The sequence below is a fragment of the Microcebus murinus genome, chromosome 23, assembly GCF_040939455.1.
Source record: "Microcebus murinus isolate Inina chromosome 23, M.murinus_Inina_mat1.0, whole genome shotgun sequence".
Lineage (NCBI taxonomy): Eukaryota > Metazoa > Chordata > Mammalia > Primates > Cheirogaleidae > Microcebus > Microcebus murinus.
Window position 1 is genome coordinate 25,038,597 of NC_134126.1, and position 17,739 is coordinate 25,056,335.

At 39.1% G+C, this 17,739-nt stretch overlaps 1 protein-coding gene and 1 non-coding gene across 8 annotated transcripts in view; both read right to left on the reverse strand.

Moving 5' to 3' along the window:
• Positions 1-17,739, reverse strand: part of HSD11B1 (hydroxysteroid 11-beta dehydrogenase 1) — a 44,758-nt gene that overhangs the window by 1,713 nt on the left and 25,306 nt on the right. The window lies entirely within an intron of this gene.
• On the reverse strand, positions 6,777-6,883 carry LOC142864017 (U6 spliceosomal RNA). Its single transcript, XR_012914615.1, has one exon. It is a non-coding gene; the product is annotated as a U6 spliceosomal RNA (small nuclear RNA).

Here is a 17,739-nt window from a genome sequence, read left to right on the forward strand (position 1 = left end):
TGCTTTTTTACTCAAAATAACTATTTTTTTAAAACTTTCATCAGCCTGGTTAATTCTCACTGCAGTTTTTGGGAGCATGTGTGGACATATACCTAATAGGATAACCTATCCTTTATACCCTCTACAAGAGGAGGAAGTAGAAGTGAACCAAGACTTTATACTCTTTGCTGAGCATTGTTACAACTACCAATTTAAAAGATGTGCAATGTTTGGGGGATGGACATGCTTGAAGCTCTTACTTGAGGGGGGAGGGGGGCATGGGCAATATATGTAACCTTAACACTTGTACCCCCATAATATGCTAAAATAAAAAAATAATAAAAATAAATAAAATCCTTGTCTGGGCTGGGCGTGGTGGCTCACGCCTGTAATCCTAGCACTCTGGAAGGCTGAGGCAGGTGGATTGTTTGAGCTCAGGAGTTCGAGACCAGCCTGAGCAACAGCGAGACCCCGTCTCTACTAAAAATATATAGAAAGAAATTAGCTGGACAACTAAAAATATATACAGGCACATGCCTGTAGTAGTCCCAACTACCCGGGAGGCTGAGGCAGGAGGATAGCTTGAGCCCAGGAGTTTGAGGTTGCTGTGAGCTAGGTTGACGCCATGGTACTCTAGCCTGGGCAACGAAGTGAGACTCTGTCTCAAAAAAAAAAAAAAAAAAAAAAAAATTAAAAAAAAAAAATAAATCCTTGCCTGCCAATTCTAGAATCAGGATCATTTTAGGATTGCTCTTTATTGCCTTTCCTACTGAGTATGGGTCACATTTACCATTCTTGTATGTGGGGTAGTTTTATACTGTATCCTGGATATTGTGAATGATGTGTTGTAGAGTCTCTGGATTCTGTGATATTCCTCCAAAAGGTGTTAATTTTTTTTTTTTAAAGTGGGAAGTTAACTTGGGTGAAACTCTGTGTCTCTTGCAGTAAGTACTAGCTGAAATCTCTGTTCAATTGTTTGAATCTTAACTTGGATGCTTTGTGTCTGCACTATTCACGTGTAGTTCAGAGAACAACTAGAGAATTGGGCAGAGATTATATATAGAATTGTGTTTCCCACTGTGGCTCTCTCCTTTCCAGGACATTCCTTTTTACTTTCTGGCTGCTATAGTAACCTCAACCTATTTCTTCTGACTCTTCAAGCTAGTAAGATGGCAGGTTTCTACCCCAGATATGGCATTGATTGGGGCTGCCCTTAGACATACAGCGATAAAGTTGGGAAACTTGGCTAGTATCCTAGTGTTATTTCATCTTCCAAGTGTCAACAGCCCTCCAGGTTCTGTCTGCTTTTGGCTACCCTGAAGTGCTTTCAATGTTTGTTTTCTATATCTTTTCAAAACCTTCCTTCCTGAGAAAGAATACTCTTTTAGGTACCACTCTTGATATTACTGGAATTAGAAATTCTGTATATTTAAAAATATAATGTAGTTGTATGCCAAATCAATGAAAAAAAGGATGGATTATTTAATGAAGATGCTGGGAAAGTTGTTTAACTGATTGGAAAAAATGAAGTTAATTCCTTGTTTTATATCGTATAGCCAAAAAATTTTAGATGAAAAATTACGACAGTGTTGTCTATCCAATTTCCATTTCTCCCCCTTTAATAATAGAATCTGACTTTGTTCAGGATAGCAAATAACTCAGATTAAAATACTCGTCTCCCCAAGATTTTCTTGCTTTAATTGGCCATGTGATATAGTTCTGGACAATGAGAAATCTAAGAGACGGAGTTTCTAGGAAAGCTATTTACTTCCTGATAAATTAGATGGATCCAGGTGGCATGCAATCTTTACGTTTTCCCCCTCTTCTTTCCTCCTAAATGAGCTTCAAATATGGTGGCTAGAATTATAGCAGTCATTTTGTGAGCTTGAGGTAAAGCTAAATGTTAATTATAGTGAAATAGAAATGTGAAATGAGCTTGGATTCTTGAAGACATCATAAGTCCACCAAACCAGTGCTGAACTTATTACCTGAAAAAAAGGAACTTCCCTTTGTTAAGCTGTTGTGTGGTTTTTCTTACATGTGCAACAAATGTAACTTCTGAATGACACAAAAATAATTCAATTAGAGAAAGAACTAATATAGGTGAATATTAGGTCCTTGGTTATGAAAGATCATTCTAGTAGAAAAGTAAAAAAAAATGTAAAGGCAAAGAATATCTGATATTATAAATGTAAAATTTCTGTATATCAAAACAAGTATAATAACATTACTATATAGGTAGAGGGCAAATGATAAACTAGAAAACCATTTGCAACGTATTAGATAGACAAAAGCTTAATATTCCCAATCCTCAATAAATAAAGAGCTCTTACAAATAAACAAATGCAAACTTATTTCTTTAGGGGACCACTCTAACTACATCCTCAGTCATGAATTTTGACTTGGGATGACTCCAGGAATCACTGTGACACAGGATGTCCGACTCGGAGTATCTCATACCACCAAGCTACTGGCTAGTTTGATGACCCAAGCAGGGCTGAAGGACACATTGTTGGTTGCCTTACCAGCATTTAGTTCTCTTTTCTTACTCTCCAACAGAACCCCAATTGAGTTCATGTTTCTACCTTTTGTAGAGACCGCTAGTAGTCTCTCAGTATATTTTCTGCCCTTTTTTCTTAGTAGTAAACTCCCTGATTTGTAGCTGGGCTCATAGTTATCTAGAATAAAGTCACAGTTCACAGCTCCCTTCAGCCAGATGTTGCCACCTGACGAAGTTCTGTCCAGTGGGATGTAAGCAGAAGTGTATCTTGTAACTTCTGGGACACAGACTTTCTTTTTGTATTTTTAAAGAATACATCATACTTGTGCATATTTTTGGGGTACATGTACTATTTTGATACATGGATATAATGTGTAATGATCAAGTCAGGGTAATTGGGATATCTGTCACTTCAAACATTTTTTTAGTTTGTGTTGGGAACATTACAATTCTAGCTATTTTGAAATATAAAATAATTTTTGATAACTATAATTTCCATATAATACTATCGAATACTGAAAACTTATTCCTTCTATCTATTTCTATTTTTGTATCCATTAACTAACATCATCACCCCTACTCCTCTTCACTTCCAAGGCTGTGATAACTACTACTTTACTCTCTACCTCCATGAGATCAACTGTTTTAGCTCCCACATGAGTGAGAACATGCGATACTTATCTTTTTGTGCCTGACTAATTTTAATTAACAAAATAACCTCCAGATCCACCCATCTTGCTGCAAATGACTGGATTTTATTCTTTTTTTATGGCTGAATAATATTTCATTGTAATATATACCACATTTCCTATATCAGTTCTTTCAATGATGGACACTTAGGTTGATTCTGTATCTTGGCTATTGTGAATAGTGCTGCAATAAACATGAAGGTGCAGGTATCTCTTGGATATACTTTTGGATATATACCCAGCAGTGAGATTGCTGGATCATATAATGCCATTTTATTTTTAGTTTTTTGAGGAACCTCTATACTGTTTTCCATAATGTCTGTACTACTTTATATTCCCACCAATGGTGTATGAGCATTCTTCTTTTTCCACATCCTCACCTATGTTTGTTATTTTTTGTCTTTTTGAAAGCCATTCTAACTGGGGTCATATGATATCTCATTGTGGTTTTGATTTGCATTTCCCTGATGATTAGTGATGTTGAGCATTTCTTCATATATCTGTTGGCCATTTGTATGTCCTCTTTTGAGAAATGTCTATCAGGTCTTTTGTTCATTTTAAAATTTGATTATTTGTGTTTTTGCTATTGAGTTGTTTGAGTTCCTTATATATTCTAGTTATTAATCCTTCTTCAAATGGATAATTTGCAAATATTTTCTCTCATTCTGTAGGTTGTCTCTTCCCTTTGTTAATTGTTTCTTTTGCTCTGCAAAAGTTTTTTAGCTTGTTGTAATCCCATTAGTCTATTTTTGCTTTAGTTGTCTATACTTTTGAGGTCTTACCCCCAAAAATCTTTGCCGAGACCAATGTCCTGTAGCATTTCTCCAATGTTGTCTTTTAGTATTTTTATAGTTTTGGTCTTACATTTAAGTATTTAATTCATTTTGAGTTGATTTTTGTATATGGTGAAAGATGGGGATCTAGTTTCATTCTTGTGCATATGGATATCCAGTTTTCCCAGCACCATTTATTAAAGAGCTCTTGTGTGCTCTTTAAGCATACAAATGTATGCTCTTGGTGCCTTTGTTAAAAATGAGTTGGCTGTAAGTGTATGGATTTACTTCTGGGTTCTCTATTCTGTTCCATTGGTCCATATGTCTGTTTTTATGCCAGTACCATGCTCTTTTGGTTACTATAGCTTTGTAGCATAATTTGAAATCAGATGGTATGATGCCTCCAGATTTTTTTTTTTGCTCAGGATTTCTTTGGCTATTCAGGGTCTTTTGTAGTTCCATGTGAATTTTAGGATTGTTTTTTCTATTTCTGTGAAGAATGCCATTGGTATTTTATTAGGAATTGCATTGAATCTGTAGATCACTTTGGGTAGTATGGTCATTTTAACAATATTAATTCTTCCAATCCATAAGCATAGGATACTTTTCCATTTTTTGTGTCTTCTTAAATTTCTTTCATCAGTGTTTTATAGTTTTCCTTATAGAGATCTTTAACTCATTTGATTAAATTTATTCCTAGATACTTTAAATTTTTGGTAGCTGTTGGATATGATATTGCTTTCTTGATTTTTTTTCAGATTGATTGCTGTTAGTGTATAGAAATGCTACTGATTTTTGTATGTTCAATTTGTATCCTGCAACTTTACTGAATTCATTGATCAGTTCTAGGAATTTTTTGGTGGAGCCTTTAAGGTTTACTAAATATCAGATCATGTCATCTGCAAACAAGGATAATTTGACCAATTCCTTTCCAACTTGGATGCCCTTTATTTATTTCTCTTACCTAATTGCTCTGGCCAGAACGTCCAGTACTATGTGGAATAAAAATGTGGTGAAAGTTGGAATTCTTGCCTTATTGCAAATCTTAGTGGAAAGGCTTTCAATTTTTCCCCATTCAGTAAGATATTAGATGTGGGTTTGTAATATATGGCCTTTATCATATTGAGGTATTTCCTTCTATATCCAATTTGTTGAGAATTTTTATCACGAAGAGATGTTGAATTTTATCAAATGCTCTTTCACCATCTGTTGAAATGATTATATGGTTTTTGTCCTTGGTTATATTGATGTGATGTATCACATTTATTGATTTGTATATGCTGAACCATCCTTGCTTTCCTGGGATGAATCCCACCTGATCATGGTGAATGCTCTTTTTAATGTGTTGTTGAATTCTGTTTGCTAGTATTTTGTTGAGGATTTTTGCATTTATGTTCATCAGGGATATTGACCTGTAGTTTTCTTTTTCTACTGTGTCTTATCTGGTTTTGGTATTAGAGTTGGGACATGTCCTTAAAGAGAGAAGCCAGTCTCTCCTTTTTCCACTCCTTCTTCCTTATTGGTGCCTGAAGGTGGATATGATTGATGGCTGTAGCTCCAGAGCTATCTTGAACCATGAGGTAGAAGTCACACGTTGAGAATGGCAGAGCATTGAGATAGAATAAGGGAATCTGGGTGACCATGGAGCTGCCATACTAGCTCTATACTGCCTACCTTCAGACTTGATTTACCTTCGAACTTGTTTAGTCCAGTGTTATTTTAGGTTTTCTGCATTTAAGAGCTGAACTTAATCCTTATTGATAGTCCACTTCTATGCAGCCCATGTGCCAAAGGAAAGCTGACATTATCTCTAAAACTCCAGGAGTGAGTTTATATAATCTACTTAATCTTATCCTTTTTACTCTCAATTAATACAGAAATGGCCATGTGGCTCATTTTGGACCAATGGGACTTGAGGAGAATTTTGTTGGAGTGTCTCGGAAAGTTTTTTGTTCTTCTGGAAGATTTTCTGAGAGTGGCAATCCTCTTTTCCTTCTGATGGACATTTTTGTGCATGGGTATGGAGGTTGGAATTGTGGCAGCTCTCTCACTGTCAGCCTGAAGATGAAGCCACACATGGAAGAGAGCAGAGCCAAGAGAATCACGGGGATATTGAACTTGAGCCAAGTCAACTGTGAAGCCTGCCCTACATCTGGACTTCCAGTCATGTCAATAATTTTCCTTATTGTTTGATACAAAAATAGATCGAAATTATTTATGAGAATAGCATAGTGGTTAAAAGTATGAGCTCTAGAGTTAGATGACCTGGATACAAATCCCAAACATGCCATTTCTTAGCTGTAATATGTGGATAATAATAAAACCAAGCTGAAATAATCCATGTAAAATAGCACAAACTCTGGCACATAGAGAACATTCAGAAAATGCTATTATTGTTAGCAGTAGTAGTATTCAAATTGGTGTGAGAAGTGTGAGCTATTCAAAAAATCATGTTGGGACAAATAGCTAGTTACTTGGAGAAGAGAAAAATGCCATTCTAATAAATAAATTCAAATTAGATTAGAGAAGCTATGTGGAAAGTCCAATAATAAAATAAGCTACAAGTGAATTTCTACTCTCAAAGTAAGATATACTTTTTAAAGGATGAAATCGAAGGCATGCACTATGATGGAAGACAGGAATAGATTTGAATATATAAAATTTGAAAAGCTACAGTATGCTAGAAATGCTTGCCATGGTCCTCCTGCTCCCAGCCTCTTCAAAGAGACTTTGTCTTTCTGGCCGTAGAAGGTTGGCCCAGTGATAGCTAATGTGCACACTGACTTGAGCACACATCACAGTTTCTCTTTCATTTTTATTTATCCATTTGTTTTTTAAAATGTGGGGCATTTCACGAACTTGCGTGTCATCCTTGTGCAAGGGCCACGCTAATCTTCTCTCTATCGTTCCAATTTTAGTGTATGGGCTGCCAAAGTGAGCACATAGTCTCTCTTTTTAAGAAACTGCAATAAGTGACCCAATGACTCTGATTGCTGCTGTTGGATTTTTGAACCAGAAGGTCATATCAGCTTTGGACTGGGGTAGCCATTTGCAGCCATGGGAAGAGACAAATGAGCAGAGACAAGTGTCCTGCAGAGAAAAGCAGGCATAAGGAGCAAACATAACCACAGAGAAATGGAGCTCAATAGGAGCTAACATTTGTTTAGCTCTCATGTGCCAGTCTTAAGTCTACAAGCTAAATAACTGCTCAAAGTGGCAAGGTTAATGAGTGGCAGTACCAGGAATCACACCAGGATTCAAATTTGACTCTTGTGGCCTACACTTTCAAGTACTAGGTGATATTTCCTCTAGAAAAGCCACTGTTCTTTATACAAGTATTTTCCAGGATCCATGTGTCAAATCCAGCTCTTCCTACATTGGTGAGGATTTTCTCTGTTTTGACAGTCAAGTCCAAAATTGGCAAAATTTATGAATAGCAGCATTATTTTCACTTCCATACTGACAGATGAGGGTTCCCATAAATAGGGCAAGTCACTCTTAGGCAAGGCTCTCTGTATGCATTTCCTAGGGCTGCTGTAACAAAGTACCACAAACGGGATAGCTTAAGGCAACAGAAGTGTATTCTCTTACAGTTCTGGAGGCCAGGAGTCCAAAACCAGAGTGTCGGCACAGCCATGTTCCCTCTAGAGGCTCTGGCAGAGAATCCTTCCTTGTCTCTTCCAGCTTCTGTCGTGTGCGGGCAGTCCTCCGCGTTCCTTGGCTTGGAGATGCATCGCTCCAGTCTCTGCCTCCATCTTCACATCACTTTCTCTTCTGTGCCTTTTATTCTTCTTATAAGGACACTTGTCATTGGATTTGGGCCCCCTCAGATAATCCAGGATGATTTCATCTGGGATCTTAACTTCATTATATCTGCAAGGACCTTATGTGTGTTCCTATAAGGTCACATTCACGGGTTCCAGGTAGGCGTATCTTTTGGTGAGGGGCGACCATTCAGCTCACTACACCCTCCTAGATGGCAGTAAACATATTAACTGTGGCATTTAACTTGTTTGGCCGGATGGCAGCAGAAATTCAGAAGCAAGAGACCATGAGAAGTCATAGTCTGAATTCCTGCAGCAGTGACTTTGATAGCACTCATGGAGCTGAGCGCATCACATTTCCTATCCTTAGTTATGCTCAAGGTACAAAGAAGAATCCTAAATGATTTTGCAGGAGAGAAGGAGAAGATAAGAGAGAGAGAGAAAGAAAAAAGCAGAAGAAAGGAGAGAGGTAGGGAAGGAGCCAGACATGATAGAAAACTTCTTGAGAAATTTATGACATAGATACACGGTTTCAAAAATGTTTTTAAGTGGTGAAAAAAATGAATTGTTATGCAAGAGTGAAGATTGGACAAAAACTACTGAAAAATTATTAGCCTTTAGTATGAAGATTATATGTGAGATACACTGTAAGAGAACTACCTATGGCTGCAGCTGTTGTTGACATTCATTATAACCATATGGCAGTGAGAAGCTAATAGGACAAGAAAAATAATAACAAAGTTCATTATATGTTCTCCTTTACAAAAGTACAGACTTATAAGCACTTATCCCAAACTCTTAAGGCTAGATGCATTATGGAATTCAGAATTATTTTGGGGTTTTTAAATGGTAGTATTGGGACACATACTGTACATTGCATCCTACTTCCAGGAGGGTCTGGGAAGGCATCTTGCAAAAAAACCACATTGTTATTTCTACACTGAAACATTTGAAAGTTCACACTGACGTAAATGCTTTCAGGAACCTCTCTCAGTTCAGGTTAAATTAATTTTGTAGAATTGATTATGAAAAGAAAATTCTTAGTTTTCAGAGCTTTATATATTTTTTCCCATTCCCTCCCACCCCCAATAGCTTTTTGGATTTCGAAATTGCAGATAAGGATTGTGAACCAATCTAGGCTCACTAAAGGAGAGCTGGAACATATCAAAAAGCAGGAGGTGAAAAAAAAAAAAGAAGATAATAGTAAAAAATCTCCCAGGTTCTCATTATGCCCTAACAACCTTGGTGCATTTAATTAAAGTATGATTCCTATTCATCGGTGCTGTTCCCCACCATTTTCCCACATAACGCTAATTAGTTTGTATGAGGAAATCTCTGCATTCTGCTCTATGTAAAATATATTCAGAAATTTCTGAAAGTTGATGAGGGAAAAGCCCCTCTAAAAACTCAGATTTTTATTTTGGAAAAAAAAAAAAAGGTTCTGTGAGCTCAAAGTCCTGGTCAACATGGAATAAACAGTGTGTAACAGGATTTTAAATTTGACTTTTCCTGCGTGGGTTTCAGCTGAGGTTCAAAGGCCGAGAACACCGCGGTAATTGGCAGAGGCCTCCATGTTCTGAAAAGAGGTTCCAGGCTATCCATGTGTTCACATGGCAGGTTGTGACACAAACGAACTCAAAAACACCAAAAATGGGCTTGCAACAGACAGATCCTAAATCATCCCAAGGGAGCAAAGGGGCTGAAGATGAGGAGGCCAGAGAGGGTAGGAGTCAGGGAGATGGCATTGGCAGGGCCTCATTGGTCTTCCAAGAAGAAGGGGCGGGGGCTTCCCCTCACATCAATCCTTATGAGAGTAACTTCAAAGGGACCCCTTGGAGAGCATGTCCCCAGGAGTTTGAGGAGTGCCGATTTGAGGAGCATGTTTGGGGTCTGACCCAACCTGAGAGGCCGCGGCTCTGGTGAGGCCACCGCTTTGCTAGTGCCAAGTGTGTCATGCACAAAGGAACTCTCCCTTGTAGGTGGACCTGAAATCCAGTCCACACCTGCTCACCACCCTGTGGACCTTGTCCCAGGGCTCTTCCCTTCTACCCTGGAACCATTCCCAATCCTGCCCAAAAGGACAGCCTGAAGTGGTGAGTGTATTCTCCCGTAGTCCCACTGCATTCCCATGGCCCAAGGGAAAGAGCATAAGCAAATACGGCCCCAATCACAGGAAGAGCTACTAATATTCCAGTAAGGTCCTCCAAAGTATCCACAAAAACATCCAGTGCAAGAGTCAGATTTGATCATCCACCAAATCTGAGTGTGAGCTCTGAATGTCCACTGGGGCCAGAGGAGACCAATGCTGTATTAGCTGGGTGACAGCTAAGTAAGACATGTCCTACTCCTAACTTATCTTCTTTCCTGCGTCCTCCCCTTATCTTTAACCCAAGAGAGGCTAGGAGGTGAGTGAGGAGGAGATGGGAAAAGGAAGGAAAGGCCGAACACATCTCACTTCCTGATCTCAGGTTTCCAGTGATGAGTAGGGACGGATTAGTTAAAGTTAAATTCCATTTTAACTCTTCTGAAATGAGATCGCTATAGTAAAAATAGGGTATTAAAAAAAATAATAAAAAATAAGAAGCAAGGCTGTCCTTGGGACTGGAGACCGCCAGAGCGTCTCTTATTATCCTGGAGTGACCAGAAAAGTGTTACTGTGCCCCAGCTCCCACTCAGGCTCAGGGAAGAGCTGCCCACAGAAGAGAGTTGAATGGGCAGAGAAGGAAAGAATCAAGTCCTTTTCTGATTACACCCTACAAGATCCACTTGCTCAATTCCAAGTTAAAAAAAATATGCCAGAGTATGAGCTTAATGAAATACAATTAATAAGTAAATAAAGGTCCTATTCTAATGTGCATGAGGAGGCATGAAAGCAAGGGGCTCAGAAGCCCGAGTGCTTTTGCCCAAGGGTTGAACGTTGGCTTCCGTAAGAGACTGGAACTATGCTTAGCTAGATTTCTCTTCTGAGAGGTTTTAGAACACAAAGAAACAGAGCTACGATGACCATATTTTCTGAAGCAAAATATGGGACGTGGAGTCTGACAAGGATGAGTGCAGATGTGATGATAAAGGGGGACAGAGTGTTTGCAATTAGCTCTGTCCCAGAAATGCTGGGACTTAGCCACTTGTAGAAACAGCAAGAGCCAGAGAGCTGGCAGAGGAACTACGCACTGGGCCTTGTTAGCTGAGCAGGGGAGGTCAAAGAGGCCTCCGTGCTTTTTTATTCATCCCCTGTCCATCCTCCACCCCCAGCTGCCCTGCTGAGATTTTGAAATGATTTTCATTTCAAAGGCGGATTTTAGACTGCTTTAATTGAGAGCTCAGAAGAAAGCCTACAGGACTGCAAAGCTCCAGGCTTCACACTTCCAGAGCCACCCCAGGCAAACCAGCTCTAGCCTCTATCGAGTGAGCCCGATAGGAGGGTCACCATATCTAAATGGCTTCGAGCCTGGAAACCCATCCCGGATCCTGCCTCCTTTTTCCCTAGCTCCTTCTGAAAATCTTTCCTCACCTGAGACCCTCATTGTCTAAACTTTCGAGTTCCTTGGGTTGAGTTGGGTTTTAAAGATAAAATCCACCTATGTTCTCCAGGCTCTGAGGCCCTCATCCTAAGCATTGAGACAACCCACAAGCCAATGATAATCTGAGCGATGGGAATGGATGGGATTGCAGACAGAGAATGCGCTGAATGAAAAGAGAAGAGGGTTTAGGTTGGAAGAATCCCAAGGAAACCAACAATTGCGGCTGGGGAGATGAAGAGGAAGCTAAAGACTGAGAGGGGGCAACTAGGGTGGCTAGAGGAAACACAGGGCACTGTTTCGGCTCATGACAAGGGAGGGGTTGTATGGCGTTGAAATAATATAAAATGCTGCAGGAGATAAAAACCTGTTACTAAATTTCACAAGGTGACTTTGGCATGAACATTCCTGTGCAGGTATGGAGCCTGTTGACGGAATGTGAAATGTGGTTCCTCCTATTGTCTCAGAGTATCGGCACATCTCCTAAGGCAAGAATAAAGTAATAGATCTGAAGAACCCCCACAGCTGAAGGGTATGCTCAAACCAGTTCTGCCAGTCCTACCCAATCACCAATATCCAGCCTAAATAGCTGTGCTTGGAAAAGGGAGTAGTAGGTGCCCTATACTTGTCCACCAAGGTGCAGGGGAGGCAGTTGTATCCCTCTCACCTTAAGCCACATGAGAGAGGCCTCAAGGGACTTTTACAAGTGTCCCCTGGGATTTGGGATTGGTATTTGACTCACATCTGAAAGTCTAAAGGCAAGATGTAGGGCTGTAACTGCCCCTTGTTCCTGAGAACGAAGCAGAGAGCATTGTTAAGTTCAACTAGGTCCTCCAAAAGCCAGCCTGGCACAGGCCAAATGTGGATCTTCTGGAAGGGGGCTGGCCTGGGGCCACCTGCCCAGGCATGGTAGAGCGAACTGAGCCAAGAAGGCTGAGCTCATCAAAGCCCTGGAGCTGAGGAGGAAGCTGAACTGAAAGCAGTGGGCTAGAGAAGGTGCTGCCCGCACCACGGGCACTGCAGGGGCCTAGGGTAGAGTGGTGGTGTCCCCCACAGGGGATCTCTAAAGAACCCATGAAAAAGCCTCACAAAATCCGCTCTCCTACCTCCTCCAAAATCGCTAGACCCCTAGGATGTGGATTTTTTTTTCTTTTGAAATAATTTCAAATTTATAGAAAAGTTGCAAGAATAGTGCACACAACCTAGTTTTCTTTTCCTGAGCCACTTGAGGGTAAGAGCTATAACTGAGGACATTGCTGGCCCTTTGTCCCATCACCCTCAAATGCTTTAGTGTTCATCTCATACATAGCAACACTCTTACATAATCACAACACAACCACCAAAATGAGGGAAATAATTTATGAGTTTCCCAGGGCTGCCATTACAAATTATTACAAACCGGGTGGCTTAAGACAAGGACATTTATTCTCTCACAGTTCTGGAGTCAGGAAATGTGAAATCAATGCGTTGGCAGGGCCATGCTCCCTTCAAAGGCTCCAGGGGAGAATGCTTCCTTACTTGTTCCAGCTTTTCTGGTGGTCCGCATTCCTCGTGGCTACGTAACTCCAGTCTCTTCCTTCTGTCTTCACGTGGTCTTCTCTGCACTTCCTCTGTCTGTATGTTCCCCTCCTCTGACTCTTATAAAGGCACTTGACATTGGATTTAGAGCCTGCCTGGGTAATCTGGGATGATCTCATCACAAGATCCTTAACTTACTGACATCTGCACGGACCGTTTTCCCAAATAAGGTTATGTTCGCAAGTTCAAGCAGTTAGGATGTGGATATATCTTTTTCAGGGCCACCATCCAATCCACTACAGTAACATTGATGTATCCTTGTTATCTAATCCACAGACCCCATTCAAATCTTGACACTTTCCCCAGTAAAATCTTTTATAGCAAAAGAATCCAATTGAGGATCATGCGTTGCATTTAGTTGTCATGACTCTTAAGTCTCCTTTGATATGGAACAATTTCTCATTTTCCCTTGATTTTTAATGACATTGACACTGTTGAAGAGTACAGCCAGTTATTTTGCACAAGCTGATATGCTAGAGTTGGCTCACACTAGATCGTGAGAGCTGATTGTTAAATGTTCACGAATTTCGCAAGCAAGTTGACATCATGGTCATCATGGGAATAGTCACACCGTGGAAATGCTACCAATCAGGATTCCTGATTTTTCTCTTCTGAAGAGCTAGTTGTTAAACATTTACCAATGTGCTATTGATGAATGTCCCTTCGTTTGGATATGGCTGATGTTTCTTCATGATTCAATCAGGCTATGCATTTTTGCCAGGTTCACAGAAGTAATTTTTGTTTTTTACGTTGCATCCCATCAGATGATCCATGATTTCAGTTTGTTACATTACTCGTGATGCTAATTAACCTTGGTTGTTTGATTCAGGTGGTGTCTATCAGGCTTCTCCACTCACAGAAGCTCATAAAATCCACTCTCCTACCTCCTCCAAAATCACTAGACCCCTAGGACGTGGGGTCTTTCACCCTTTGTAATCAATAAGTATTTTGTAGGGTGGTATTTTTTTTAAAACCATCTTAACTATTTTTAAGTGGGCAATTCAGTGGCATGAAGTAAATTTACACTGTTGTGCAACCATCACCAATATCCATCTCCAGAACTCTCATGTTGCAAAACTGAACTCTATATCTATTAAACAATAACTCCACATTCTCTCCTTCCCCATCCCTTAGCAACCACCATTCTACTTTCTACTTTATGTAGATTTACATTCCCACTAGGAGTGTATGAGAGTTGTCTTTTCTCCACACCCCTGCTAGGATTTGTAATTGTTTGGGTCTTTTTTATAATAGGCATTCTAACTGGGTGGGATGATATCTCATTGTGGTTTTGATTTACATTTCCCTGATGATTAGTGATGTTGAGCATTTTTCATTTACTTTTTGGCCATTTGCATATCCTCATTTGAGAAATATTTACATCCTTTGCCTACTTTTTAATGTGTGTGTGTGTGTGTGTGTTTTGCTATTGAGTTGTTTGAGTTCCTTGTATATTTCTGTATATTTTCTGTGTATTAGTCCCTTGTTACATGAATATTTTACAAATATTTTCTCCCATTCAACAAATTATTTCTTCACTCTATTGGTTATTTACTTTGCTGTGCAGAAGTCTTTTAGTTTCATATAGTTGCATTTGCCTATTTTTGTTTTTATTGCTTGTGCTTTTGGGGTCTTAGTCATACTATCTTGGGCTAGACCTATTTCCCAAAGGGTTTCCCCTATGTTTCCTTCTAGTAGTTTTATAGTTTCAGGTCTTACATTAACTTTTTAATCCATTTTGAATTTATTTTTATATACAGTAACAGATAGGGGTCTAGTTTTATCCTTGTACTCATGGATATCCAGTTTTCCCAATCCTATTTGTTGAAGAGGGTGTCCTTTCTCCTATGTATGTTCTTGGTGCCTTTGTTGAAAATCTGTTGGCTATAAATACATGGATTTACTTCTAGGTTCTCTATTCTATTCCACTGGTCTATGTGTCTTTTTTTAAATTATTATTTTAGCATATTATGGGGGTACAAGTGTTAAGGTTACATATATTCCCCATGTTCCCGTCCCCCCTCTAGTAAGAGCTTCAAGCGTGTCCATCCCCCAAATGTTGCACATCTTACTCATTGTGGTTATATACCCATCCTCTTCTGCACCCTCCCATTACCCGATAAATGTTACTCCTATACGTCCACTTAGGTGTTGATCTGTTAATACCAATTTGCTGGCGAGTACATATGGTGCTTGTTTTTCCATTCTTGAGATACTTCACTTAGTAGAATGGGTTCCAGCTGTATCCAGGAATATACAAGAGGTGCTATATCACCATTGTTTCTTAAAGCTGAGTAGTATTCCATGGTATACATACACCACATTTTATTAATCCACTCATGTATTGATGGGCATTTGGGTTGTTTCTACAGCTTTGCAATTGTGAATTGTGCTGCTCTAAACATTCGAGTGCAGGTGTCTTTTTCATAAAGTGACTTTTGTTCTTTTGCGTAGATACCCAGTAGTGGACTTGCTGGATCAAATGGTAGATCTACTTGTATTGCTTTGCAGTATCTCCATATTACTTTCCACAGAGGTTGAACTAGTTTGCAGTCCCACCAGCAGGGTAGGAGTGTTCCTTTCTCTCCGCATCCACGCCAGCATTTGTTGTTTGGGGACTTTTTGATAAAGGCCATTCTCACTGGGGTTAAGTGATATCTCATTGTGGTTTTGATTTGCATTTCCCTGATGATTAGAGATGTTGAGCATTTTTTCATATGTTTGTTGGCCATTATTCTGTCTTCTTTTGAGAAGTTTCTGTTCATGTCCTTTGCCCATTTTTTGATAGGCTTGTTTGATTTTTTCCTTGATGATTTTCCTGAGTTCTAAATAGATTCTAGTTGTCAGTCCTTTATCAGATGTTTAGCTTGCAAAAATTTTCTCCCATTCTGTGGGTTGTCTGTTTGCTCTCTTGACAGTTTCTTTGGCTGTGCAAAAGCTTTTTAATTTCATCAGGTCCCATTTGTTTATTTTTGTTGCTGTTATGATTGCCTTTGGGGTCTTCTTCATAAATTCTTTGCTTAGGCCAATGTCTAGAAGAGTATTTCCAACATTTTCCTCTAGAATTCTAATAGTTTCACACCTAAGGTTCAAGTCTATTACCCAGCATGAGTTGAGTTTTGTGAGAGGTGAAAGGTGTGAGTCTTGTTTCAGTTTTCTACATGTGGCTCTCCAGTTTTCCCAGCACCATTTATTGAATAAGGATTCTTTCCCCCAATGTATGCTTTTGTCTGCTTTGTTGAAGATTAGTTGGCTATATGAGGATGGTTTTATATCTGGGTTCTCTGTTCTGTTCCACTGATCAATGTCCCTGTTCTTGTGCCAGTAAAAAGCTATTTTAATGATTATAGCCTTGTAGTATAGTTTGAAATCTGGTAAATTGATACCTCCTATTTTGTTTTTATTACCTAGGATTGATTTTGCTATATGGGGTCTTCTCTGGTTCCATACGAAGCATAAAATTATTTTTTCTATATCTGTGAAAAATGATGATGGTATTTTGATAGGGATTGCATTGACTCTGTAGGTCACTTTGGGTAGTATAGACATTTTAACAATGTTGATCCTGCCGACCTATAAGCATGGTATATATATATATATATATTTTTTTTTTTTTTTTTGAGACAGAGTCTCACTTTGTTGTCCAGGCTAGAGTGAGTGCCGTGGCGTCAGCCTAGCTCACAGCAACCTCAAACTCCTGGGCTCGAGTGATCCTACTGCCTCAGCCTCCCGAGTAGCTGGGACTACAGGCATGTGCCACCATGCCCAGCTAATTTTTTTTATATATATATCAGTTGGCCAATTAATTTCTTTCTATTTATAGTAGAGACGGGGTCTTCCTCTTGCTCAGCCTGGTTTTGAACTCCTGACCTCGAGCAATCCACCCTCCTCGGCCTCCCAGAGAGCTAGGATTACAGGCGTGAGCCACCACGGCCAGCCAAGCATGGTATATTCTTCCATCTGTTTACGTCCTCTGCTATTTCCTTCTTCAGTGTTTCATAGTTTTCTTTGTAAAGGTCTTTTACCTCCTTAGTTAAATATATTCCAAGGTACTTTATTTTTTTTGTTGCTATTTTATGTGTCTGTTTTTATATCATTACCATGCTGTTTTGGTTACCATAGACTTGTAATGTATTTTGAAGTTAGGTAGTATGATGCCTCCAGCCGTGTTCTTTTTTGATCAGAATTGCTTTGGCTATTCAGGATCTTTTGTTTGCTTTTCTGTTTCTGTGAAGAATGTCATTAATATTTTTATAGGGATTTCATAGAATCTGTAGATTGCTTTGGCTAGTATGATCATTTTAAATAGTATTAATCCTTCCAGTCCATGAACATGGGATGTCTTTCCATTTGTTTGTGTCCTCTTCAGTTTCTTTCATCAGTGTTTTATAGTTTTCCTTATAGAGATCTTTAATTTTTGATTAAATTTATTCCTAGATATTTTATTTTCTTGGTAGCTATTTTAAATGGGATTGCCTTCTTGATTTCTTTTTTAGCTACTTCATTATTGGTGAATAAAAATGCTATTGATTTTTATATGTTGATTTGGATGCTGCAACTTTACTAAATTTGTTTATCAGATCTGAGAGTTTTTTGGTAGAATGTTTAGAATTTTTTCAAATATAAGATCATGTCATGACTTCCTCTTTTCTAATTTGGATTATTTTATTTCTTTCTCTTGCCTGATGGCTATGGCTAGAACTTTCAGTACTATGTTGAATAGGCGTGGTGACAGTGGGCATCCTTGTCTGGTTCTAGTTCTTAGAGAAAGGCTTTTCACCTTTTGCCTATTCAGTATGATATTAGCTGTGAGTTTGTCATATATCCTTTAGCCATTTTTGAATGAGATTGTTTGTTTTTTTTTGTTGTTGTTGTTCAGTAGGGTAGCACTTTGAGACTATGTAAATACCCTCTTTCTCATTAAACTTTTAATCACCA